Raw genomic sequence first — 25,817 nt, 5'->3', positions numbered from 1 at the left:
CAATGGGACAGTATTAGATATCCTATACACCTCTAGCCAAGTGAGAAGAAGATGGCATAAGCAAAGCCAGTTTTAGGCTCTCACCTTGGAATTTGAATTTTGAGCAGCAAAACAAACTACCTGAAAATACTTGGCATTCATTCCATACCAACCATGGCCTCTTGTCAAGATAATTCCTGCCAAGAAACCATTGTTGTGGTTTCTGCTTCCTTAGCCTCAGAATGTGCATTCATTCCTGGCAGCACCCAAGCCCAATTTTTCAGACCTCTGTCCATTTCCTTTTGTCTAAATTAGGAACAGTAAAATTCTGTTGCTTGGTATAAAATTCTGCTGATGTCAATGTTGATACCAGAGGCTCCATTGTGGGGAAAGGATCTTCAGGGACAGGTAGAGTTCTTGGGATTGCTCATCAACATTAAAGTGAAAAGTAATGAAGCTTTGGTTTTTATTCTTGTAGGGAAACATAGCAAATGATGACACTTTTGGTGAACAAGTAATTATCAACTTAGATTACTTGTAACCCATTGTCTGTTGGATAAAACTCTAACAGATCGTGAAGCTACCACCAAAGATCATCATGAAACAATGAGAAATTCAAGTGTTTTGGGTTGGGTACCTGTTTCTGGTGACACTGGATAATATAAACAAGAGAATGATAAAGAAAATAATAAGTTCTCAAAACATGGACTAAAACCCTTTATATAACCGTCCTGAAAAAAAGTCAAGTGACAATCACAGCAAGAGCTGCTTCTACTGCCTGGGAAGATCTCTCACGTGACTGTAAGGCATTCATCAGAAAAGAGTGCTACTTTCACAATGGAAATGGAGTTATCTGGCCTTTTTCAGAAGACTTTGAATAGCCTAAAGTTCGAAATCCCTCTTATACATCCTCCACTGAGAAAATCTTCACTCAGAAAATCTCCCTCCTTTGTTTGATGTAGCTGTTCTTTCATTGCTTGAAGATACTGTTACTTTTTTGCCTGAGGTTGTTCCCTTGAAGAAATAATACAATAACTTCTTCCTTATTCAACATCTCATAATATCTAGATCTGTAATTAGATGTAGATCCCATTGTGTCCTGGGGAACAAAAATGAAACTCTGAGAAGGCTCAGGTGTACACACAGAATTTGCTAGTTTATGTGAGCAAAACTCCACACACTGTATACAAGGAATTTGCTAGTTTATGTCAGCTACACTCTAAGGATATTTTTTTTCCTGTACATTGGATTCTGAGGGCACTTGAACAGAAAGAGTGGAACACAATATTGGAAAGAATAAGATTGTCATGATAGGTAAATTTTCCAGAGACTCTAGATTCCACGTGCTATCTTAGATGACTAGGTATATTTTATTTAAATTTCCTGGTTTAGTTAATGAATATCTGGCCAACTGGAAAGTAAGTTGTGTTGCAAAAGAATTTGCTTTAATTTCAAGGGATAAATTTAAAGTCTTTCAGACACAGGAGTGCTAGGGTGCATATCTCATATATGTCTCAGCTCTTAACTATGTTCCCTAAAAAAGTCTTGAAAATTTTCCCCTTACCAACGATTTAAGATCTAAAGAGGAAAATGCCACAGCTTCTATAAGTTCTCCACTAACTTATTTCCCTAGTTTAAGAGTGCTGGTGGGAGATATTATAGTTGAAATAAGCACCATGACGTCAATGGAGATGCAATGTTCCCAGGGTAAGAGAGGTCAGATTATTATATCTCATTGGGAAGTGAGGTGTATTTACTGTAATATTCAGCCATGCCATTGTGTTCATTAGATCTCTCTACAGAGATCTGTGGCTAGGATTAATTGACATGACATTTCTAGGAATCAAACTAATGGGTAACCCTCCTACTCAGAACTTGATCTGTATGAGAAAAGAAGAAATAAAATCTCCCAAATCTGATAAATAGAGGTCTGGCTTGGTTACCATAATGGAGTAGAGAGTACTGATATCTATTAAATTCCAAGACTAGACCCACAGCCCGTTGAATGAAAGCTAAGAACGTACCCTGGGGTCCAGAAATAACACCAAAAGTGCCCACTGAATATTTCTCCCTTTTTTTCTCCAGAGGTAACTGTATTTGTTTACTCAGGTAATTGCACTGGGGAAAGGACTATACCCAAAACTTTTGGATTGTTACACACTGGACACTAACTCTGAGCTAATGTTAATTTTTAGAGACAAAGGGCACCATTATTAATAGAATTAAGATAAAAAAAATTTTATGAAATTCTAAAATAGGCTTAGTAGATTCTGAGCCCATGCTATGGTTATTCTCCTAATGGCAGGATTTTTTTAATGATGACCTGAGCTATAGAATAAAGGTTATTATGTTAGGAGAGGGTCAAGAGGCAGTTCTTGAGGTCTTCCCTTCATGCAGCAATTACCTTGAGTCAGATGATTGAAAAGATTTGCTAGACTTTAGCAAGGTTTACTCAGGAAGATTTCCTATAGTTAATGGACACACAGAAGCAGGGCCAAGAAAGAATGAGGCAACTTCAGATGGGTCCTGAACACCCAGATACATCTTCTTCAGTCCTCCCTCACTTGCATAGGATGTACTTCAACTCCAGAACAAAAGTTTACCAAGGGATCTTTTCTTTATTTTATTTTTAGATTTGAGTTAATATATACTTTATTTTTTTCTAATTTTTTTCCAGCTTTGTTGAGGAATAATTGAAAATGTAATTATATATATTTAAGTGTACAACGTGATGATTTGATATGTGTATACATTTTGAAATGAACTAAGATCAAGATAATTAACACAGCCAACACCTCACATATTTACTCTTTTTTTGTGTGTGTGGTGAGAATACTTGAGACCCACTCTCAGCACACTTCAAGTATACAATACTGTATTATTGACTCTAGTCGCCGTGCTGTGCCCCTCAGAGCGTATTCATCTTCTAACTGAAAGTTTATACCCTCTGACCTACATCTCCTTATTCCCCTCCTCCAACCTCTGGCAACCACCATTCTATTCTCTGCTTCCAAGAAATTGGCCTTTTTTTCCCTTTTAGACTCCACATATAAGTGATACCAAACAATATTTGTCTTTCTCTGTCTGGCTTATTTCAGTTGACATAATACTTTCCAAGTTCACCTACATTGTTGTAAATGGCAGGATTTCCTTCTCTTTTATGGCCTAATAATATTCAGTTATATATTTTATATATATACATATATCTTTATTCATTCATCTATTGAAGGCACTTAGATTGCTTCCAAATCTTAGCTATTGTGAATAACGCTGCAATGAACATGGGAGTGAAGATATTTCTTCGAGATCCTGATTTCGTTTCCTTTGGATATATACCCAAGAGTGGGATTGCTGGATCATATGGAAGTTCTATTTTTAATTTTTTGAGGAACATCCATATTATTTTCCATAATGGCTGCACCAATTCACATTCCCATCAACAATGTACAAGGGTTCCTTTCACTAAGGATCTTTCATACTTCACTGATCACATAGCGAAAACCATGCTATGGAACCAGGTAAAACAGGTGCAGATTATCAAGCTATGTATTTTTAATAAGCAATCTAGACAAGCTAGTACAGAGTGCATTCAGGGGAGCTTCAAACTTTAAGCAGCATGTTATGTACCACCAACTAGTACAGTTTGTTCTTATCTTGGCCAAGGGAGAGTACTCTGGCGCCAAGAATCACTGGAGATAAACAAAAAGCTACCATGTATCAGCTACACACTAACCTGAGCCTTCTCTACCAAAATAGTAAATCAAAATAATACTGCACCTCTGGGAGAATTTCATATTGGAAAATTTAGGCAAGATAATTCTTTGCATATTCCCATTTAATTCTCTGTGTTAGCTAGACAAAATAGGTGTACATCTTGAAGAATAAAAGGTTAATCAGATGGTAACTCAAATTGTGCTGCTGTTCCTTGTAGAGCTTTCTCGCTGGAGCAACCTGGTATGCAGCATATACTGCCTTCCACCCCATATTTGGATTAATAGAAAAAAGCAGGAGCAATTTGCTTTTACCTGGCAGGGACAGCAGTGCACTTTTATTTTCCAGCTCAGTAATCTGTCAGTGCTGGCTCTTTGCTGCAGTTTAGTTCGCAGGGCCCATGATTGTCTTGCCATCTCACAGGGTATCGTGCTGGATCACTGCACTGATAGGTAGTCTGATAGAACCTGGAGAGCGAGAAATAGCAGGCACCCTCCATGCCTTGGTACTATAAATACATGCCAAAAGGCATGAGATACTTTTTATGAAAACACAGGAGTCTTTTACTTCAGTGAAGTTTTTTAAGGGGGTTAGACAGACACATATTCCAAGGTGAAGGACAATGTGTTGAAATTTGCACATTCAACCAAAATGTTATTTGCATATCTTATGACTTTGGAGGCTGATATGAATTATGGCTTCTGATCTTGTCTTCAGCTGTTTCCTGCCCTGAGATAATAACTCTAGTTCTTGTTTTCCATTCCCAGGATCTGCCCTGATGTCCCCCGTTTCTGAGTCTGGTTCAAACCATCACAATGATTTTGTGGTCCTCTGATATTTCAATGAATTAATTTTTGTAAAGCTAGCCAGAGTTGATTTGTATTACTTACAACTAAAGAATGCTAATTCACACAATAATTAAGAAAGTATAAGGTGATACAAATGAGATAATAAAATTTTATTTAAAAAATACGAATTAGTAGGTATTAGTTATGATAATATCAATTATTCACACCCAACATTTTAGAACATTATACATTTTCTAAGGTAATAGTTGAAACTCTAAGTCTCAATTAAGGAATTGCATTAAAGAAAATACATAATTACAATTTTTTTATTGTTACAGAGAGTTGATAAAATTAGTTTATAAAATTAAGGCCAAAATATTCTATTTGGGTAGTGTCAAATGATGACTTTTTTTGACCTGGCTGAAATATTATAAAATATTTTTGAGGTTTAAATATTTTCCAATTCTACGATAAATCAGGTAGACAAATCTAGCCAATATTTATGGATCATACGTAAACAGTACACTGCACTAGATATTCTATGGTAAAACAAAAAGCCATTTTTTTGCTTATTGATACACGCGAGTAATAATTTTTATACTGAAAGCCTTTTTATAGATTTTCCCAATATGTATAACACTCTTATAATTGTTATAAGTGTTTTGCAGTAAAAGAACCTAGAAAAAATAACTTTTAGGATTCAATCAAATAGAATCAGCAAATAATTTTAGAACTATGCATTCTCAAATTGTCCCTTTGTTTGGCAAGATTTTGTAACATGAAAGGGGAGTGGAAAGGGAGAGTCAGCAGACCACAAGCAGGGTACTCAGACACACCAATGATAAGAAAGAGCACATCTGAAATTTGAGGGTCTGGGGAATGATTTCCTTAAAACTATCAATGTCTAGGAAGCTTGGAAGGTCTTCAAGATCTAGCTTGAAAAATCTAAGCTACCGTGTTTGACATCTTGACATCTAATGTGTATTTCCTTGGTTTCAAATTTAGTTTGAATTGTTTTCTTTTTTCTCAATGTTTACAAATCACATTGAGGTTTTTTTTTTTTTTTTTTTTGGAGAGGAAGATTGGCCTTGAGCGAACATCTGTTGCCAATCTTCCTCTTTTCACTTGAAGAAGATTGTGCCTGAGCTAACAACTTGCCAACTTTCCTCTATTTTGTATGTAGGATGCCGTCACAGCATGGCTTGATGAATGGTGTGTATGTCTGTGCCCGGGATCTGAACCCATGAACCCCAGGCTGCCAAAGTGGAGCATGTGAACTTAACCACTATGCCACAGGGCTGGCTCCAAAATCACATAGTTTTTAAACCCAAAGGATACAAAGAACCAACTTTCTTTCATAACTTTTCTCATAAACATCAGTTGATATTAAGACTTATTTGTCCATTTTTGTTTCAGCATCTTCCTACTTTTGGTTCTGTTTGATGCAACTCTATATTTTTTTCAGACTGCTAAATCTGCTAATTTTTAAAAATATTATTTGAACTTGAACATATATATATGCTTTATTGTTAATTTTACTCATTATTTTGTGCTTCCATACACTAAATAAATCTACAATGGGAATGTTTTCTATACGTAGAGACAAATCTTCACAAAATAACACGTTTCAATAGTTGTCAAATCTCTTAAAACCTTAATTATGTGTGTACATAATAATAAACATATACTTGTATATACTTCTATCCAGCTGCTTATGTGTATACAAATATCATTTTAAGATGTTAAGAGGCATATTAGTATTTTTCCAATGTAATTCAGAAATGAAGTTTTCTATTTTCCAAGCACAAAAATCTAACTGTATATATGCAGAGGGAATTCTAAATTCATGAACAAAAATATAGAATATAATGATATTTCTCAAAGACTGTCATAAACAAGATGACAAATATCACATTTGGTAAAATTCTACTATAACTTCTAGTATAGTCTCACAGGGAAACAACTTATTAATAAAGGTGTAAATAAAAGCTGAATTAGACACAAAAAAATATGGAGTAGCAGTTCTAAGCACCAAGTTTGAAAGTCTAACTTTATCCGTCCATCCATCCATCTATCCATCTATCCATTTCAACAAGCCAGGTAGTCTATTAGGGCAGGAATACAAAGGTAAGCCATGTCCTCAGTGAGCTCACAGTCCAGAGGTGAACACAGACATGTGAAAGAGACCATTGTTTCTTTGCTTTCAAGCTCTGCGACCCATCTGCACCAGTACAGAGAGAACCAGACTGATATCCTTCTCTTCTTGATGGTCTAAATTCTAGACCACCCGCCACAGCCAATCTGTTCCTAATCCTCTCTGCTCCTCACTCAAACTCACCACTCAGATCTGACTATCTCCTCTGGTAATGACCTCAAGCCTCCCAGGCATTCACACCCCACTAGTTATCTGCCTCCAGCGCAGACCATAGTGGCAGATACTTGTCTCTGGATCATCCCAGTCCTGAGATGGTCACAGTACCATGTGACAAATGCTGTAAAGATGACATCACATTGAGTGCCTCAAGGAGGGACCATGCAGCTGCCCAGGACTGGATGGAAGTTTGGCAGTCATGAAAGATTTCACAGAGGGTTAGTGCCTAAAATGTGACTTTTGTGCCTTGAAAAATGAGTAGAAATGTGCCAAGTGTATTGAGGGGAATAGAATGGCAGAATACCATGGCTTACTTGATACACATGCATTCTAGAATACAAAACAGAGAGATGTGGAAGATGAGTCCAACCCCAAAACCATGGAGCAATATAAAATTCTGAGCTCCAACCAAAACAATGAAAAACTCAACGCATGATAACATGTTCTTTAATATGTTTAGAATTATAATTGGGAGAGATATTGATTTATAGTATTAGTTATAGTCAGGACATGAGAGGATTATGAATGCTACTCAAGAAGATTGAAATAAAGTCATTAATTGAAAATAAAATTAAAAAGCCATCAATCTTCTATGGGTGAAATTGGTTACTTACAAGAACATTCTACAAAAAACTTTGGTCTATCTGACACCAAAGATTTTCTTCTAAATCAAATTTTTAATTAATTTTCTTTCCTCTGATCTCATGCTTACCAAGAAACCTCATAGGTATAATTTCCTTTTCTATGTAGAGATCCCTAAATGGATGCAAAGAATGTTCTGATTAACTGACATGAATATTTATGTTCTCCTGGAAATTATATTCTCACTGTAAGTTAATGTGCTGGCATTTGGTTTATGTTTCAGCATGTGTGAGTTTGGTTACTTTAGGTTAAAGCCTTTACTAACGCTGATCATCACTGGGTACTCTGCAAAGTCACATTTCTGGATCTGCAAAACTGAGAAACAGGTGTTTGACTAGAGAGGTCCATCCAGAAAGGGCCAGCTTATGAGGGCCAATTTAGAGACCATGGACTTCTCTTGATAATATCTCTATTTTAAGCCTCTTTATTACTTGGATACTTGGGTCCAAGAACCCAGAGGTAGGAGAGGGAGTGGTACTGCTTGGTATTACACCTAATAGCTCATTTGCAAAACTTTGCTTCTCAGCAACACAAACCTACAATGTGCTGAGTTAGAGCTCCTAGTACCAAAGGGAGAAATGATTCTACCAAATGATACATTTTGGTTCCATCGAATATTTTCCTGAGTCTGCTGCCTGGTATTTTGAGCTCAAGTCATGACAAGTTTCGGAAACAAACAAACTTGTATGTACCTAAAATACTGAGATGAGATCACACCAGAACTTGAGGGAGAACAAACGTTACTAAGCAATTTCGAACTTGGCTCTGAATGCAATAACAGGTAAGATTTTTGGTTAATCCCTTTAAGGGATGGAATGATCGTCATTTTGGTTGTGTGAAGGAGAATTGCACTGGGAACAATAGTAACTTTTCCTTTTTAAATATGTGTTAAATATAGAAATAATGGTGTATGTTGATGTTTGGCACCCAGAGTGGTAGATCTTAGTGGAAATTTGTCATTTTTTTTTTTGGTCACCCAGCATCTGAACCTTCTTTCTAAATTTGGGAAATCTTGTGCCTATAAAGAGTCCACTTCCAGCTATAGAAGTTCAATATTCCAGAAAGTTACTTTCCCAGACTCCTTTGCAATGACGACACGGATACATTCTCAGTTTCAGCCAATTAGGTACATCTGTTTCAGGCTTTGGACTAGAAGTAAGTCATGCAAATACAAAATGATCATACAGAAAATGGCAAGGCTGGAAGCAGTGAGAGCCATCATGCCCCATTTTCAAAGGCAGCACTGTCTAGGGCCCGGGACCAGCACTGATGGAGTTAGAAGTCCAAGATTGGGTCTCTGCACCCTCAGACTTTCTGTGGCACAAAAGTGTTCACAGGACCAGTTATGAAGCATGATTTGGGGTATTGTTTAAGGCTTCATGTTTGGTCTCTGTCTCTGTGAATATTCTGTGAGGGATCCAATATGATTTTAATAAAATTGTGTCTGCATGTATTAACCAGAGTTGATGTCCGCTCTTTGCAACTAAGTCCCTGATTAATACTCTGCCTCTTTTGAATGGGTAAATTTTGAGACTTTTGTCTCTTACTGCCCGGACTAGAGCACGTTGCCCTTGAATGCATTCAAGGCCAGCACCAATCTGCCAGATACTGACCCTACTGCTGAGTAACTTGTTCCAGGCCCGAGCAGGATTAGCTCAGCCTCTGCTTTGTGAAGCTACTCACAGATGTACAGCATGTACTCAGCTCTGTATTGCTTCAGTTTTCCCAGCAAACAAGCGGCAGACCTGGGATTTATTCAGACTTTCTGACTCCTAATCATTATGCCCTACTGACTTTGATTAGTTATGTCTCCCGGATGAGAATGATCCCTTTGAAGGTGATAGGTCTCACGACTCTTCCAAATCACATCATTAATATAGTCTCCATGTCATTGGATTGACTACCACCTACCGACAATAGCAATCATTTTGATTAGCAAGCTATATTGATTATTGAAACTTCTAATATCATCTGCCCCAAGCATCCCGAACTTCTCACCCCATTAACGTATTGCTTATATCTTTGCCCTTGCTCTTCATCAGTCCCTCTCTCCAGAAAGAATGGCCTGGTCTCAGCACCTTGTTCAGTCTGGATTCTACCACTGGAATCACTGCTGCTTCCCCTTCCTGTCTTCCAAAACTCCTGGTCTGGTTCTTTCATTGCTCAGGTCGTTCCTTCACCAGTCCCAACAACTAGTATAACGTAGCATTTTATAGTTCATCTAGAAGTGCACGACGTTAACTTGGGTGATTAGAGAAGGAAAACTTAAAGAAATCTTATTAAATTGCAAAAGATAATGACTCCAGAATTCCTGAGTGCTCCAGTACATGATTCTTCCTTTTTCTTTTTTTTTTTCTTGCAGCCCCATACTTCCCTCTCTTCTGCTCTCAGAACTGCTTTTGAAGTGGCAGGTAGTTTTGTGGAAAGAAGAAATCCTTAAAGGTATAGAAGGATTTCTGACCAGGCTGTTTTACTGAATAAGAGCTTACCACAAATAAAATGAACTTGATGCATTTAATTTTGTATGAAATTCATAGATGGAAGGCATATTTTTTTAAAAACAAAATCTTGCTGGGTTGATGATTCCTACTGGTTTCCTAACGGAAAAAAAAAAATTGAGTGTCTCACTTGAAATACAAAATAAGCCTTGAAAATTCTCCAAATTATCTCTCCTAATTCCAAACATTCAGACTGAATGATGAGATGCAGACAGCAGTGCTGTTGAAGATCAAATACACTACCATTGTAAGCCTTCTCAGTAGATGGAGCAAGTCATTAAACACGAAAATTCCAGAAGAGCACATCAGTGTCATGTTTTACTGCTCCAACGACGCACTGAAGGAAGAGTAAAATATTTTCAAGAAATTTGACACCCAAATTGCTTATTCAGTGTTTCCATTTTCCCCTTTATCACTTTTCATTCCAGAGAGAAAAAGCTGAAAATTATGACAGAAAAGTTCAGATATTTTCCAACAGTTTATTCTTGTCAAATATTGATGAAATTCGTAATGAAAATAATTTTCATTTCTTTCCCTGTTAGTGCCACCAAAACTATCTAAGCAGATGATTATTTAATAAAGACTAACACATATAGACAACTCATAGGAAGCTACAGGTACCGAAGAGAGTGTATCAAGAGGCTTGAGCACAGTGAGAGGAAGAGGTTATTAAGTGAGACAGAAAGCTATAAGTCAACTCGCACGGGCAGACTAAGCACCTGTAAAAGTAGCCCATTGTTCAAAATGGTTCGTGTTGCCTCTGAGACTGAGGACTTATGGTTATAAAGACCTAGTTGTGTTTTTTGAGAATTGTGTCTATAATCGATAGAAATTGCCTAGAAGAGATAATGTCGTGACTGATAAAACCAGCAGAAGGCAGTGGATGAGAAGGAATTTGCCAAGTGTCCCCAGCAGTCTCCAGAGAAACTGAGGCTGAATCCAATGGCCAATTGCGGTTATTTAGCCAGAGACTTCCCCAGAGTAATGTAATCCTCCAGGTGGCTAAAGTCTGGCAGACGAGTCTTTCAAAGACATCTGACTCCTTCCTCATTCCGTGCTCACCGGTTTTCTTTCTGATCTACAGTTTTCTTTCCACTGTGAAATAGGAATTATGTCCTAAGTAAACAGTCAGAATTTGTTGCCTTGGCAAATACAGATTTGAACGTAAATTGGCAATCTGGTATATAAACTAGTCTTTTTTAAAATTTTGGTTCATGCAGATCAGTTTCCGCTTCCTGACTATTTCTTGGTGAACTGGTAAATATTTGTCTTTGAATCTGCAAAATTGTAAACCAGACACTGAGCTACAGTTTCCAACAAGGACAGCCTTTACCTGAAACTCTACAGAACAGCTCACTTCAATATCTCCTGCTATCCCAGTGAGCATCACAGCCATTTAATTTGTCTATTTTCCAACTTGCAAAGACATAGGAATTATCTAATTAAGATAAGATTTTGTGCTTAGAATCTGCAAAATTCACAAAATGACATACTATATGTACACATGAATATAGATATACATGGATACTCTAATTCTCATATAAATAGGTATTGTATATTTAGAGATAAAATGATCATTGCAGAAATAAATTTTACTTATCCTTTTTCTTCATAATCCTTTTAAAATAAGAAGGTATTAATAATTATAGATTTTAATTTAGACCTCAGTCTTCCAAGTACTGTATTTTACATTTTGCTCTTCTCCTTAGCAAGCTACTTTTCAAATAAGGTTTTGACAAATTTATTTTTTTTAATTTTCAGATGGAAAGCTTATAATTCTTTCAGTTCTTTATCCCAAGTAAAATTATGAACTATCAGCTGTTTATTCCAATATTACTTTAAATCTACCCAATAACATTAATTATACTGTTACATACCACTTCTAGGTGCTGAAAATACAGTGCTAAACAAGACATACCCATCTCCAGTCTAATGGGCCTTTTGAACATTACATTCTAGTGGGGGGAATAGGAGACAGAAATAAATGAACATGATGATTTCAGGACTTTGGATCATTAGAGAAGGGCTCCATGTGAAAGTGATATTTGACCTGAAACCTGAATGAATGATGGAATGGAGAAGTCAGGTACAGATCTGAAGGGAGAGCATCATAGGTAGATGGACTAGAACAGGCAGGGCTCCTGAGGTGGGAGCAGAGTTGGTATGTGGGCTGGTGGCAGAAAGACAACTCTGGTGCTTCCCTATGATTGCCTCTTCCTGATGTTCATACCTTTGGATAATCCCCTCCCCTGGTATATGAGTGATATCTATGACTTGCTTCAAAAAATTGAATATGGCAAAAATGGTGGGATGTCACTTCTGTGATTATTTTATGTGACATAAGACTCTCTCTCTATCAGACTCACTCAAGTCTTTCTCTCTCTGTTGTTGGCTTTGAAAAAGCAAGCTTCCGTGAATCTTACAATCATAAGGAATCCAATGATTCCAAAATCCATACCAGTGGGAAAATGGATGCTCCTTAGTTGAGGCTCCAGATGAGAAGCCAGCTCTGGCCAATTCCTTGATTACAGCCTTTTGAGACCCTAGGCAGAGGATGCAGCTAAGCCACGCCTGGCCTCTTGATCCACAGAAACTATGAGATAATAGATGCATTTTTCTAAGTTGTTAAGGCTGTAGTAATTTGTCACAGAGCATAGAAAACTAATACATGGCCCAACATTTAGAATACACATTTGGCTGGTGGGTAGTGAGATGTCAGAGATGAAGTAGAAGGGTGACTATACAGAACCTTAGGCCATGGTAAGGAAATTGGATTTTATCAGAAGTATGTTAGAAAGTCATTGGAGAGATTTAAGCAAGGGAGTAACACAATTTTTGGACATGTTTAAAAGTTCCCTGGCTACTCGTGAAGGGTGGGCTACAAGATGACAAGAGTGGACAGGGAGACTTCTCAGAAGGCAGCTGCATTCATCTGTCTAGGTGAGAGAATGAGGTGGCTTCCATTAGAGGAGTAGAAGTGGAGTATGGTGAAAAAGGAGAAGAGCCAAGAAAACTTTTAATGCAGTCTACCAAATCCTAGACATTTGGATTCAGCAGTTTAAATCATAGTGATTACTTTACTGAAATGGAGAAATCTGAGAGAGGTAAAGCCGGCATTTGCAGGGAGAACAGAGAGAGGGCAAATCCAGGGTGCTATTTTGATATGTCCAATTTGAGATGTCAGTGAGATATTCGGGGGAAAATGTCAACGAAGTTGTTGAACAAACAGCTCTGGAATTCAGTATTAATGATACATATATTTGGAAGTAATTGGAATACTGATCACAGTTAAAACCAAGAATGAGATGAAGATCAGTGAGGGAGGAAGTGTAACATGCTATGTAATAAGGAAAAAATTAAATAAACATATCAACTTTCTGACACTAAAAATAGAGAATTTCATTTTGTCAACATCTAAACTAATTGGCTGTTATTACTGTCTTCAATAACATTCATAAAATTATTATTTAATGGGTACTTAATATTTGCTTGGAATTTTGAGAATGGGAGTGATGTGGATATAGTAAAGCAAAGGTCGGCTGAAGGCCACTGCAGCCGTCTTAGGGGCCAGCCCCTACCTGGGCAGGCCTTGCTACGGCCCCCTCACCACTGCCCCGTTTCCATTGGAACCCTTGATTCAGCCTGGCAAACTGACTCTACTAGCTTGCCTTCACCCTTTACTGGTGTTATGTGGTCTCTTTGCTTCCAGGCTTTCAGCCATTAGTCATACTTGTTTAAATAGCAATTTTAATTTAGTCGTTAGAAATCATTACTTCCCAAATAAAATTACCTAATGGGATGCAGTTAAACCATATTCTTTCTTACGCTTCATTTGTAGTACTGCTAACACATGACAGCCAGTTGAGTATCATGATTATGGTTAAAGAGTCAAATAGATTGATAAGAATGAACTAAGGGTCTACAAAGCTGTGATTTGGTTAAAAGAAACAGAGGTAATCCCATTCTGAGTTTTTACTGTCGGATTTCTCATTTCTCAAGAGTGACTCTTATCTTTCTTTCATGAGCGCAAGAAAACCTGGAGCTCACGAGTGCCTCAGGCAAGTGAGTTTGAAGGTCTTCTCCGAGATTGAATGAAAGATAATAATCAAAATCTAGGTCAAGGTACTATTTATTCTATAGAGAATTGTTTAATCTAATGCTTTAAATTTAAGTCAGAACACATTTAAATATATAATTCATACCATGCCTATCAGATATTCTTAATGACTGCGCACATTGTAATCTCATTCGGACTATTTTACTTTGAGGAATTTTCTAACATCAAGTAGTACAGCCATTAAATTATTATTACAAAGATATCAAACTTCCTTCATTGCATCTAACTATTTCTCAAGACACAGGTATGCAGTATGGGTCTGAAAGCTTTAGAAACTTCAATATGTCTTTTCAGAAGGAGAGTGAAAACAAATATTTTATGGTAAAAAAGAGTGAAACAGAATGGAGAAAGTGGCAAAGAAAAAGAATCTAGTCTGATGGACGACAAGGAAAGTTTATCCTCACAGAAGCAGAAGAATCCATTGCTAGTTATCATTAGCAATAGCACGGGCATAATAAATTTTGTAATAATTATAAAAAATATAAGAAGTGAAAAAATGAGAATGAAACAAAATTTTACAACATGGTGAATAATTGGTGGGGAATAAAAATAATTATTCATCATGAATACTTTTTTATGGGAGAAATTAAGCTATATTCCATGTGATCTACATTTCACCAAAATGATTCTAGTTTACACTATATAACAAGTGAACATTTGGTATCTAAGTGTATATAAATGAGCTATGTTAACTAGTTTACTCCGAAAGTTTCTATCTTACCAATCCATGTATATAGTTGGTTATGAATGCTGGTTCCATACGAAGAAACATATATCACGTCATGAATGAACTTGGGATAAAGTCAAAGTGAGTCCCAAAAGACTCAGAGACAGCTGTCCTGCTAATACCAGAAAATAGGAAAACAGACCACAATTGCATTCTCTGGCTAAAGACTCCACATAGCAACAGGACTCTTCGCAAGAAAAAACTAAAGTGTTAAAAGAGGCAGAAATAGTATGTTTGAGTTACGTTAGAATAAGAGTCAGCATTTGCATACCCTGAAGCTTACAGATGCTGAGGAGGTGGATTTGAGAGCTGGGGCCCTGACCTGTGGGATGAGGGAGCTATTCACAGTACGGTTCACACACTCAGCCACAAACTTGGAAGAGGAGGCCATTTCTGATTAGTACTTGAAAACAAGGAGAGTGAGGCATGACAATAGTAACAGGCTAGGGGGTCTGTAGGAAGGTTAGATCATGTGACTCATGTGACGAAGCAAAGGATTAATGAGAGCAAGGCCAGATTTCTGGCTCTGTTTTATGATAAAAAAATTGCACCGAACTTTGAACCAACTTTCACAGAAAACGATGACTAATGGTCACAAGGAGATTTGGTAGGTGTAAGGACGCTTAGTGGCAAATGAATTTCTATAACTGTTAGGGGCTCAATGGAAGTTTTCTAGGCAAGTGGAGATCATCTAGTCCAAATTACAACTGAGGAAAGTGAGGTCCAAAGAGATGAAACGATCATCCAGCTGAAGATGGAGGAAGAAGAACGCAGGCCGCCCAGCTCTTACAAAGTCAGGCCTCTCCCCAAGACACAAGAAGGGCAATATGTCCTCTCTCCTTCAAAGACAAGGTGGCTCACTGAAATCCACCAATAAGCCCTGCACTGCCTTTTCAGTCACCATGTCCAACTTTCCCCCTAGTGAAATCAGAGTGAAATAATAGAACATAATTTAGTTAAGTTTTATCTCCTTTTATTTCTCATGGAGTTGCTAATGAGCAGTGAAATGGCCAAAAATCAGAAAAGGAGAGAAAGTGAAGGTTACAGAAAATCCACAAAGTGACTAATCAGCCCCAGTGTAACCGAGCATTAGCGCTAACATATTTATTCGGTGCTGATCAAAAACCTTCACCATGTTATAAAGTCTCAAAGAACCCAAGGGAATCTGGACCTGGTAGAACAATTTTTCTGAAATATAATGACTTGCCAGGCTTCCCCAGAACTAGTTGAAGTTTTTATGCAAAACTGAGACACTGGTTCTCTTACTGCAAAAGGTCTAGTTGTAACTGAAAATAAAAATGGTCTGCTGGTGAGTTGTTTCTGTGCATGATTCTGTTTGCCTTTCCATCTTCTGCAATGAACAGGTATTGATAGGCAACAGTTGATCTTTAGATGGGGGACAGGAAGAATGATGTATTGCTATCTACTTCTGAGCATGGACATGTGCACTCACAGACACTCCTGCAGAGTAATCAGTCAGTTCCTTTCTGAAGAGCTGTCATTCAATCCGCACCAATATATACAAATGCCAAAGGGCCCGAGTCCCAGGGATTGTTTTTCTGAGGTGGCTAACTTACCCCCACTGCCTTTCCGGGGCCCCATAGCCTCACTCCTAGTGTACTACAGAGACTCCATGGCCATTGCTGAGCCCATCTCCCTGGGCTCTTTTGTCTCAGCCCCACCAACCCAATCCCAGACCTTCCCAGTCCCTTGGTCTTTAAAACCATTTCCCCCCATCCTTCCAAGTGACTGCCTACTTCTGTGACCCAGCCTCTGCCCAGAGTTATCAGCCATTTTCTCCCTGCTAGCAAGGACAAGGAGGAATTTTCTAATCCTGAGAGCAATGGACAGAGGGGCTGAGGAAGAGGAAGAAACCCCCAGAAAGGTCTGTCCTGAAGGTGGACTATCTAAAACAATCAACCCCGTCTTCCTGCAAAGGTGAATCTTCTACTGGCTCATCTCCTGTATCTGCATCCATCCCCATCCTGGCTGTTTTAGGTGCAGCTTCTAGGAAGGGTGGGCAGAATGTGGGAGTAGAAAATGGATTATTCCCCCCAAACAATCAATCTCTTGGTGCTGCTGCATGAGTTGAAGTTCTATTTGTTAAAAAGCTATATACATCAATCTATTAGGTAGTGCTGTGTAACTTGGTATCAACTCCATCAGCAGAAGGAGAGAAAGATACCAGATTTAATTCACCTAGCAGATACGGAAGAGTTAAATACCTTATTGAGACCCCTCAGGAGCAGCACAGGGTCAAAAACATCGCTGTGTGCTTCAGACCTGGCACAAAGGCTCCTGAGGGAAGGGGGTGCAAAGTGGGGCTGAAATCCAGCCCATTTCCACTTGTCTGTCCTGTGCCCCAGCCAGGGCTACAAGCCCTGGAGGGAAGGATGACTTTTTTCTCTTTTTAAACAATAATTTCTTTCTCTTGCTCTAGTGCCCAAGACTGGGAAATTACTTTCCTTCTTCATATTTTTCTAAAGGAAAAACTAAGTTTGATCAATTAATAAGTGTGCTGGCAGATGCAAGAAGAGTAACCTAGTTCAGATCTTAAAAGTAACTTGGCTGAGTGAAATCAATAGCAAGGTTTTAAAAAAGTCCCTCCTCATCTCAATAGTAATAAACATGGAATGGATGCTTACTGTGAAGCAGGCACTGCACGAGCACTTTTTCATGTTCTATCTCATAATCCTCCAACAACTTAATGAAGCAGCTGCCATTACTGTTTCCTCTTTTAGAAATGAGGACGTGCAGCCATTGGATCTTACTCAAGGTTTTGTTGCCCAATTTCAGAAGAGATATTTTATTTTATTATTTTTTTTAATTTGTTAATTTTTTTACCTTTTGAAAAGGGAGTCACCCTTGGGTGACGTATTTTTTTCACACAAAGCCACCTTTTATTGGCCAAGTCTTTGGTCGGCTTGGTGGGCTGCTACCACACAGAGGGAGTGCCTTTTTCCAAATTGATCTGCCCAGAGCAGAGGCCCCCCCTGGGGATAGCCAGGGCCCTGCCTCAGCATCACTTCTCTGCTCATTTTATAGACATACAAATAATTTTAATATCTTTAAATGAATAAATGGGATCAACAGTGATTTTTCAAGCTCTCTTTAGCAGTGGGATCATTTTTACAAATGAATTCTGGTAAACTTGGTGTCTAAATCAGACCTGCTCTGGTTAAAAATAAGATGGGGATCTGACTTTTCCCCTCTCCCCCAAACCATGGTTTACTGTGGATTGTAGTTGAGGATTTCCTGCTTATAAATTACTTTTAAGGAAGTATCAGATAGTCTACATTAAGGCAAAACAAATTTCCACCAGAGGGTTACTCAAAATTTCTTCTTATATGCTCAAATCACTCACCACTGTCCCAGTGTACAAAGTACACTGGTAATTCTTCATCATCCATGATTCTTTTACTCCCTTGATTTTTATTTTCCAAGGAGACTAAGACTGTGAAAATAGTTGTCTTGGGGCCGGCCAGGTGACACAGCGGTTAAATGCGCACATTCTGCTTCGGCGGCCCAGGGTTCGCCGGTTCCAATCCCTGGTGCGGACATGGCACTGCTCATCAACCATGCTGTGGTAGGTGTCCCACATATAAAGTGGAGGAAGATGGGCACAGATGTTAGCTCAGGGCCAGCCTTCCTCAGCAAAAAGAGGAAGATTGGCAGATGTTAGCTCAGGGCTAATCTTTCTCAGGAAAAAAAAAAAAGAAAAATAGTTGTCTGGTTTCCATGAAATAGTGGCACCACGCTGAGGATCACAAAGTCATCATTTTATGACAAGTTATGAAACAGATGACACTCTTGATTCTTTATGTTTGTAACAAGTGCCCCTTCTTTTTCCTGGCTGTTTTATGTTTTGCTGGGTGACAACGAAAGTATACTACATGTGCATATTTTAGGTTCCATGAGTGTATATCCATGCATAAAATTCAAGATGACATTCTTAAGATACAGATGACTCCAGATCGGTTACCCATTATTACATTTTTCCTTTCAATCCAAATTCCTTTTCCGAATTCTGTGCTGAGAAGTGTGGTACTTAAAAAGAGACATTATTGGGCCCGGCCCCCCTGGCCAAGTGGTTAAATTTCCACGTGCTGCACTTGGGCAGCCCAGGTTCAGATGCCAAGTGTGGACCTACTCCACTCACCAGCCATACTGTAGTGGTGACCCCCATACAAAAAAATAGAGAAGGACTGACACAGACGTTAGCACAGGGCTAATCTTCCTCAAGCAAAAAAAGGAGACTTTATCTATCAAGTACCTTTATATTTACCTTTCCATCTATTTCAAGCCTTCTACATTTAAATAAGTATTCTCATTTCTTTTTTTGTTCATTCCAGGATTGTGATGATTAATTTTTACATGTTGGCTTGGCTAGTCCACAATATCTGAATATTTGGTCGAACACCAGTCTAGATATTGTTGTGAAGGTATGTTTTAGACGAGATTAACATTTAAATCAGCAAACTTTGAATAAAGCGGATTAAGCGAAAAGACTGAAGTTCCCGGAGGGAGAATGAATTCTGCCTCTAGGTGGCGCTAGGACTTGAGCTGCAATATCAGCTCTTCCCTGGGTCTCCAGCCTGCTGGGCTGACCTGCAGAATTCGGACCTGCCAGCCCCTAGAATTGCAGGGACCAATTCCTTAAAACAAATTTCTCTGTCTTTGTCTCTCTGTCTCTCTCTTTCTCTCTAGATACACACTAACACACACACACACACACACACACACACACACGCACACATCCTACGGGTGCTTTTTCTCTGGAGAGCCCTGACTAATAATACACAGGTTCTCAACTCCGGCGTGGCACACAAGCTCTCCTGTTATTGCCTACTCTTGCTTTCATTAAAAAGACCACTAAAATTTCAGTGGAGGCTATGTCCACATTTCCCATAAGTTGTATGAATATAAGCATTTATTACTAATTGCTGTTGATTAGCCAAAAGGCAAATATTTAATTAAATCTTGAGAGATAATAAAATTGCAGATTAATTATCTATCTAGGAGAACATAGGTCTGTACATTTCATTAAGATGGTTTAACTAATAATCGTCTCTTATATCCAGTCTGAGTAGGTTGATTGTTTTCTGTGTTTTTTTCTTTCTGAAGTTCCCTGGAGGGACGGTGTTGCTTTTTCTAACGTCACACATTTGTTGATTTGTATTTACTTTGCTTCTCATCCATGTCCCAGTAGAATCACCGTTGATCACATCACAGATGAATACTTTGTTTATAATCCACAAAAATGTAGACTCAAGAGTAATTATTGACAAGATTGAATGACAATGAAGCCTCTTGAGAGAAAAGATTTATCTGGCCAGTGAGCAAAACTCAGTTTTCCATTGGTTTTCTTACATGCTTCTATTTCCTAGAGTTTTTTTCCTGGTGCTGCTCTTCTGTGGATTTCCACAGGACACAAGGGTCACTCTGGTATTAGTTGAGCACATTTTGAATGTCTACTTCCAGGACAGACTCAGACTTTTATTTGGTTATTTTAAAAAGCAGCAAAATGTAAACATCTCCATCCAGGTCTGAACAGAAGTGGCTGTGAGAGCTTCAATACAGGCCTTGTGAGATTATTCCTGAAGAGGATGAGGCAGGAGGTTTCCAGGGGTGGTTGCCAATGCAGAGCCATAACCACAGGGGCTGAACCCGGTGAAAAAAAAAATAAGGGCACTTCCACTCAAAGAACTGCTGAAATGATGCCCTTCTCAATTTTGTTTTCCATTAACTGTCCTTTCTTTTATCATGAAAACAGGTCATAGTAGGGGGGTGTGTGTGCATGTGTTTTAACAGCCTCACTTTCCAATAAAAAGTTTGCAGTTCTATGTTGGTTCAGCTCATTCTTTTAAAAAATATTTTGAAATTCTCTGTCTCATGAAATCCAAATACCTGGGAAATGCCAGCCTACTTTTAGGTTTCTTACATATGTTTGATTTTACCAGTTCTGAATTCTAGACATTCCTCCTCTGATCTGGCAGGAGTATATTTCTATGCAATGGACAACACACAATTGTTTGTCATCTGTGTGAGGCAGAGTTGATCTCTGGGACCAGATGGCACTACTACAGGGCTTGACACAAAGTTGTTAAAAAAGATGTTTTCCTTTAATGAAATGGAGCGAGAACAGTTCAGGAAACACACATTTCCCTGGCGCAGCACTAGCTTCTCATCTAAACGAGACTGCTAGGAAAACCTAGACAATGCTTGATAGATCGCCTCTGAGGATTGTTTCCACAACATGGGCCAGTGCCTGGGGCTCTGCAAAGTGAGGAGAATTAAACAATTAGCTGGACTAAAAAATACCCTACTAAGGCTCTGAGATATTACTCTGAGTAAACGCAGGCATAATCCACTTTGTCCACTCAAGCGAGGAGTTACTTTACACAGTCATGTGTCACGTAATGACATTTCGGTCAACAACGGATCACATATACGTTGATGGTGGTGCCATACGATTAGTACCATACAGCCTAGGTGTGTAGGAGACTATATCATCTAGGTTTGTGTAAGGACACCCTGTGATTTTCACCCAATGACAAAATAACCTAATGATACATTTCTCAGAACGCATCCACCCATCTTTAAGCAACACTTGACTGTGTTGTCTTTCTCTAATTATGCATGCTACTCTGATTGTATTAATAATAAAGAAGTCTTATATAAAGATGGCATAGGCATATTTAAAGTCCTTCTGTGCATAGGATTCAAAGGGTTACCTATAAGAATAATACTTAGGAAAAAGATCACCTAAAATTGTTCTAGTTACAAAGCTGTGAATTTTGTAGGTCAGTTGTTTATATTAACTACCTCAGATTTACTTTATGAATTTACACTGTGTAATTAAACACATAACATAATTATTTTTATTGTCACAGTTGTAACATCCTTGTAATTCATTCATTCATCAAGTTTCTTCTATGGGTCAGGCACTGTGCTGGGTACTGAAGACATATAACTAAATAAGTGCAATACAACAACTAACAAAAAGTAGTAAATTCTATGTCACAAGCAAAATGGGACATCTGAGAGCTTATATTCAAGGACAGATTGATGATTCACAAAGGTAACCAACCCTAATCATCATCCTCTTTTTGCTCTTTGCCATATTCACCTTAGGCACACACACCTTTTAGTGACAGCTAAGATGATATTTTCCGTTCCTTCCTTTCCTGCCTCCTCAAAAACATGGTGAGTTTGAAATTCTGACTGATTTAAACCATGGGGCTTAATAGAGGAATAGTGATTTACTGGCGCTGCTGAAACATTATTCATTGATTTAAGACTCTTAGAGAACCTGCTACTAAATTATCTAGCTCTTGTTTGAAAGGAAACTCAAAGCAACCAGAGTAGTCACAAATATATGAATGTGGAAATAGTGCCTTAACTGGAATATTGGAGTGAAGGCTAGAGAGAGCTGGATGCAAAAGCTTAGCCAATACCAGCAGAGGGGTGAATGCAGAGGGTGCTGGTTTAAACACAACTCTAAAACTGCTACTAGGAGAGGTGACCAGCATGAGCCCAAATCAAGCCCGCAACCAGGTAGGAGCCTCTCATGTTCAATGCAGAGACTTTCCTTCTTGTGTGCAGTTATTTAGACAGAAAATGAAAACGTGCAAGTGTAAGGCAGATCTCATTCATGCATAATTGAAACACCCAAGGGTAAAATAGTAAGGCACAATGGATGACATCTGATGAAAAGAGAGCAAGAAAAGAGAGGAAGTTAAAAACAAGATACAAGACCCTGGGGACCGTAGAGAAGAATACCTGACACGGGCCAAATAATCTCAAATAAAAATATCCAAATTACCAGACAATGCAAGTAAAAAGACAAATGCATGGAAGAGACATGAGGATTGGGTAGGAAAAAATGTTTAGAATATGAAACATTCAAGGGATGACTCACTGGTGAGTGAAACTCTTATTTGAACAAAATGCAACCACAATAGTATTTATGTAGCGCTCTCATAGACCCGGGAACTAAAGAGCATTAAACTAGCACGAGAGTCAGTGTCTTTAAGAAGTTGTATTTTAAATGACCATATGATATTGGTATATATATACGTATTCATATATATTTAACTGTGGACTGTATGTATGCATAAATATTAAAATTTTCTTAACCTACTGGGAGAGCAATGGTGTGTGTGTATATGTATGTTTTTGGCTTCCTAGTCATGAAGGATAAATTCCATTTTATTAGAGAGCTTTGCAAAAGTATTATGACAGGTATTTTAAGAATAAAAGTGACAAGTAAGTTGTGACCAGTATTTGAAGGACGAAAGTGACTGACTGGGAAACAATAAAGAAGTAGCGCAATTGTCCGTTTTTCTTGAAAACTCACAGGTAGTTTATTGACTGCTTATCATGAATCAGGCACAATTCCAGATGCTCTGGACTATTCCATTTAATCCCCACAAGAACTTCCTGAAAAGGCATTTTTACCCCCATTTTAGAATGGAGATTCTAAGGCTCAGAGAAATTAAGTCGCATAGCCCTGTCTGAATATAAAACCAAGCTTTTCCCATTACACATTTCCTCCATTTCCTTCAACAGGTGAAAAGGGAAGGCTGACTGGAAAAGTTCTCACAATGTGATATCTCCAGTACTGGGGTAGAAATTCTTTTTATTCACTCATATGATGTATGTTTTCCTTAAACAAAGTGAATATTGCAAAAATAAAGCTATGTTTATTTTCTTTTGTTAGAAAAAAGAAAGAGAAGCCTCTAGATTGCTTGATGATTCTGCAGATTTGGTTCTGTATTTAGGCCCATGTCTTGCTTACATTCTTATCCATTGCAATGAGAAGAAAACCTAAAGAGGTACATAAGTCCCACACCAATGGGAGCATGAGCGACTTGCAGGAAAATGATCCATGCCAAATACTCTATAAATTTACCATACACGTCCTTATTAACTAAGAAAGTAGTGATGGGGCATCTAACAATGTCAGCAAAAAGTTATTATACACCCTTATATATGAGGCACTGAGAATTCAAAGGACTGTAAGCCATAGTTTCAGCCCTCCAGGGACTCAAAATAAATCCGTCTGTGTGTGAACATGTACATATATGTACTTGTAAAAATGGGTAAGGCAAGTGATAAATGCCTCATGGAAGACATGGGCAATAAGTACAACAGGAATTGGAGAAGAGAGAGATCATCGAAGGCTTGGGTTCATTCAGCTTCCAACACATATGCCTCCAAAGTTTGTATCTATATATCAAACACTGCTACCTCTGCTCTTTTCTGATGCTTTGAAAATGACTTTGAGTTCACGAATCACGGTCTCAGATTCCAGAGGACTATTATGATACTGTAGAAAACTGGTCCAATACTGTCACAGATGTGGGAACTGAAGTTCAGAGGGGCGGAGTAACTTACAGAAGATCACATGGACAACTAATTTACTTAGTTTCTCTGAGAGTAAATATGTTACACTGAAAGTATTGGAAATAAAACTTTTAGCTGGAAATCAAGGCTGGCTGTAAACAAAATGGAAAACATTGACCTGGGGAATCAAGCAACCATGGTTCTAGAATGATTAATAGTTTTTGGAGCTTGGAACATATCTCTTAGCCTCACTAGTGGCCAGCTGTCCCATCTGTAAAAGGAGGAACATTGAATTAATGATCTCTGCGGTTATTTCCATCAATGGGACACCATGATTTAGTGATTTTAGATTAGTCATCATTCTCTTTCCAACTTCACAATCGTCTTCTTTTTGAGTTAAATTTTTCTTTGTAGCTGTTTATGCTCCCATGTGTCTGCATTGCAACTGAGGGTGCAAAAGTCAGTGAAATGAGCCAATGCTTTTTCACTTTGCGTGGGGTCTTTAAGTAAACTAGAAGCATGACTGAGACTAGAATTGAGGCATTTAAACATTCCCCTGTTACTTCCTTTTCCCTGACAAACATACACCATCCATCTCTGCCTGATTCATACCCTATTCAGTTGGGACCTGACACTATCAAAGTTACCTGGACATCTAATAATTTTCCTACCCTTTTCCCATCAAAGTGACCTGTGTAAACTAACTTTGGCTTCCTGAGGGTAAAGTCCTCACATTGTGGTCTGAATTTGCAGACGTAGTTCTAACAGTATCAGTTCCAGGTCAGGTAGAAGGGAGCCATGGCAGTGTCTTCATCTTAGGAAACACTCATTTTCTCGTTCCCAAATGAAACTAAGAATGAGCTTTTTACACAGAATACTTAGTCCCTGCAGTAGAGTAAAACCAAAGCAAGCTTTAATGCTCTCCCACCTTCTTTACACCCAGTGAGAAGATGCTCAATCCAAAGAATCTGAAAGAGTTTTGAGTTTGCTCTTCTATATAGAGTGGAAAACAACTCCAGGACCCTCGAGGACAGAGTAGGTGTGGTTCTAGCAACTCGAAGAACCTCAGGAACTGAGTTAGCTTTGTCTAGTCAGGAAAGAACAGCTGCCTCACCAGCTGGACCAGACGTCATCTTCCCTTAGGCTCCTTCTGAGAGAGAACCAGGAGGCACTTTCTTTTATGACAGTGGCTTTATTGCTCAGATGGTAAGAAGCCAGGCCTTCAGTGACTGGGCTGCCCATGGATAAGTGTGCTCCCTCACCTCACTCCTGGACTCCTACCAATACAGGGGCGTGGGGGACGGAGGCAAAAAAAAGATGGATTATTTATTTTTTGTCATAAAGAACTTTGAGCTTGCTCTCTTTTCACCCAATATGGATAACAGTTTATCTCTCTTAAACTGAGTACTATTTCTGCTGAAGAGATATTTTAAGGCAAATCATGTCTATTAGGAATTGATATCTAATATATCAGCACGTCTCAACCCTGGATAGACATTTATATATGCATCTGTGCACTGTTTCACCTATGAGTTGTTTTTATATTTTGGTGTGGGCACCCAAGCCCTACCTCAGAAGTGCTAAATCGGGACATCCAGATCTGGCTCCATGTATCTTTTAACATTTCAATTATCTG

General features: G+C 38.4%; 1 protein-coding gene across 1 annotated transcript in view; it reads right to left on the bottom strand.

The window, feature by feature from the left end:
* The window catches only part of TTC29 (tetratricopeptide repeat domain 29), a 258,945-nt gene that overhangs the window by 213,834 nt on the left and 19,294 nt on the right, over positions 1–25,817 (bottom strand). The window contains exon 2 of the mRNA XM_070261554.1: positions 4,005–4,157. The gene's annotated coding sequence lies outside the window, so the exon portion shown is untranslated. The remainder of the gene's footprint in view (positions 1–4,004; positions 4,158–25,817) is intronic.

The sequence above is a fragment of the Equus caballus genome, chromosome 2 (assembly GCF_041296265.1).
Source record: "Equus caballus isolate H_3958 breed thoroughbred chromosome 2, TB-T2T, whole genome shotgun sequence".
Lineage (NCBI taxonomy): Eukaryota > Metazoa > Chordata > Mammalia > Perissodactyla > Equidae > Equus > Equus caballus.
Note: the sequence above shows the minus strand (reverse complement) of the source record. Positions and strands in the feature narration are given on the sequence as shown.